The 3,322-nt window shown below is 32.9% G+C and overlaps 1 protein-coding gene across 9 annotated transcripts in view; it reads left to right on the forward strand.

Moving 5' to 3' along the window:
• LOC102679312 (dual specificity tyrosine-phosphorylation-regulated kinase 4) overlaps positions 1-3,322 on the forward strand; it is a 176,900-nt gene that overhangs the window by 125,085 nt on the left and 48,493 nt on the right. The gene's annotated exons all lie outside the window — the stretch shown is intronic.

Genomic DNA, 3,322 nt, shown 5'->3' on the forward strand with positions numbered 1-3,322 from the left:
TGTCCATTGAATTGTCGATCGATTATCGATTGGTAAATATATAATACTCATTTCCCCACGCCAAGTTTTCTTATTCTATTATTTTTCCCTTTCTTTTCTCCCTTTTATTATTATCGATTTCTATGCTTTACTCGATTACATAATCTTCCATTATTATTCCCCCCTTTTTTTTCTTTTACGCATTTTTAATGCCACTTTTACATGCACAATCGATAGCACATTGTTGATAAACAATGAGCATTAAACCGATCGATAATCGATAAACGGCAAAAGTCAAAGAAAAGACTCTAACCAAAATTCATTTTTCAATCGAATAACAAAAATCGGATAGAAAAAAATCGAACGAATACGAAAAGACTCCCTAACAATTAAAAAAAAAAAGAAGAAGAAAATTCGTTTCAAGTATATATAATACAATCGAGAGAAATAAAGAGAACATCCTGTAAAGCACTGTACAATATAATCGCGTTAATAACAGGCAGCAGGTGGTACGATCGATGTAATAATGGAAAAATGCAAATTAGTGTCTCACGCGACGTGAAAGTTGCATAATGCGACAAAGGTCAACGAGCGTAGCCTTGCGGTTTACATAAAACGTGTCTGAATCGGTTGGAAGCTTCGAGGAAAACAAAACCCGACGACTCGTTATTCCTTCCACAATTATTAAGACGGTACAGTTAAAAGGATGCGACGCGGTAAAATGTTTGTTTTTCTCCTTTTTTTTTTTTTTTCCTTAAATTAACGAAGATAATCACGGGCGAGGAAGAACAATAGCTCGTGAAAGCGATCCACGAAGGTTTGCCGGAGCGGGAACATCGATTGGAGGTCATTAAAGGGGGATGATGACTTTCTTCGGGTGCAGTCATCGGTGAAGCGGAGAATGTCTCGTCGTCGAAACATAAACGTTGTGTGTACTCGTCGTGATTACACGTAAATAGATATAAATACACTGCTAATAAAAAGACGTGGAATTATTATTTGTATATGCGGTATAACGATTCGTTAGTTTAGTTTGTTTATTAATTCCAATGGAAAGTTCTCGTTTAAGTGGATTTTTGAAAAAAAAAAAGAAAATTTACTGATGATGATAACAAATGACGAGTCTCCTTTAGAGAAGTTAAATAAAATATTCAGAACAGGTTTCACCTGTCTGGTTCCTCCTTTCAATTTCGATTCGTGGCTGGTGTTGTTCCCTCCTCCATGTTAATCTGCTTACCTTAAAACCTCGTGTGTCTCGTTCATTATCATTATTTTTTTTCATTCTTAACATCTTGTTAATTTTGTTTAAAGTAATTCTACGTGGTTTTAAAAAATTCTTCAGGGATGATTTCCAATTCGCTTGCTTTCATAGAGACAACGGGAAACGTTCTCGTTGTCGAGTACGCATTATTCTCGAAACAACGTGCGTTGATCCGTATGCAAGGTTACCGCATTGATTCGACATTGATAATGAGGGAGGCGCAGGTACAACGAACTGTCAACCATTACCTTGCTTCCTGACGCGCCTAAGCTTGTTTAACGAAATAATCGTGTGGAAAGTTCAACTACTGTTTCTAATTTCCATAGCGGTTGATCATTCATCGCGATTTAAATCGCATGTTTACACGAAACAAGAATATTTTTTTATTTTAACGACTTAATTACAGGCTACAAAAGGTATATCGTGTGGATTTAAAATTTTAAAAGAGTAACGAAGAATTATCAAGTATGAAGTTAAATTTTATGTTAATTTTAGAATATAACATAATTATAAAAATGTCTTTTACCTCTTTCTTTACAAGTTTCTTTACAAATTATCATAATAATATTTTATTATGCATATGAATAAAAATTGTATGTAATATTATCGTGTGATTAATTTTTCGAATTAATAATTGCTTTCGAAATTATTAAAATAAAAAGAATAACTAAAATTATCAAGTATGAAGTTAAATTCTCTGATAATTTTAGAATATTATTCTTTCTAATTATTTCTAAAACATAAAAAATGTGTCTTTTATCTTTTTCTTTACAAATTTCGATAATAATATTCGTGTGATTAATTTTTCGAATTAATAATTGCTTTCGAAATTATTAAATATTAAAATAAAAAGAATAACTAAAAATTATCAAGAATGAAGTTAAATTCTCTGATAACTTTAGAATATTATTATTTCTAAAACATAAAAGATGTATCTTTTACCTTTTTCTTTACAAATTTCGAAATTATCATAATAATATTTTATTCTGCATATGAATAAAAATTATAATATTCGTGTGATTAATTTTTCGAATTAATAATTGCTTTCGAAATTATTATATATCGGGATAAAGGGAAACTGTATGCGTTATATGCAGCAATCGTCGCAATAATCATTATTACACAAAGTTAAGGCAAGATTAATTAAGAACTCGAGAGCTTTCATCAGCCTCGATCATCGCAACTTCCGACGCGCAATCAGCTTCTCGCGGATAAACGTTTCAACAATAAACAATTAAACGATAATACCAGGCTGGAATGGTAACAGTAGCCGATCTTTTATCGTTTTGTTTGTATCCTTTCACAGTTATCTTCGTTTTATCAGTTGCACAGCGGTTCGTCGTGCGACTTCTCCTATGCATATACGCAGATAATTCGTACAGCCACTCGCAAAAGTCTTCTCTCTTACTCTCTCGCTTTTTATTTAATTATTTCACTTAAAAAATACTATTTAATTAAATATCTTATGAATTTCCCCTTTTCACGTTGAATCTACAAATTTTTATTCCAAACTCCAAAATCCTTTTTAAAAATATGTATATAAAAATTACTAAAAAAAAAAAAGAAAATACTTCGCTATATTGCAAAAAAAAAATGAATTTCCCCTTTTCAATAAATTTTTACTCCAAACTCCAAAGTCTTTACTTTTTAAAAATTTATATATAAAAATTAACAAATACTTTATAAAAAAAAAAAAAGAAATCTTCAACTTCCTTTCCCTTCAAAATAAGAAAAAATCGTTTTCTAATCAAAAAGAGTACCCACATACTTCTGCGTTCGACTGTGTGGAGATGCGCATCCCCCGCACACGAAACGTTTATACGTGCACGTACGCCCGTTGCATAGATATGCGAGGAGAGTCGGATGCGAAACCATCCTCCTCCGCGTCATCTCTTTGTCTCCTATTACTGAATCGCTGGTTTGGTATACCGCGACAAGACGCAAATGAGACGGTGGATAAATTAGAAGTGGCTGATGGCGACCCTTAATTAACAGAAATAACAGACCGAGCCACCGGCCGTGCTCGTATGAAATATGCGCGCGTTAATTGACGCAAAGCGAACGGGGTGGAGGAGGGGGGGG

This window comes from Apis dorsata, unplaced genomic scaffold, assembly GCF_000469605.1.
Source record: "Apis dorsata unplaced genomic scaffold, Apis dorsata 1.3 scaffold_44, whole genome shotgun sequence".
NCBI classification, from domain to species: Eukaryota; Metazoa; Arthropoda; class Insecta; order Hymenoptera; family Apidae; genus Apis; species Apis dorsata.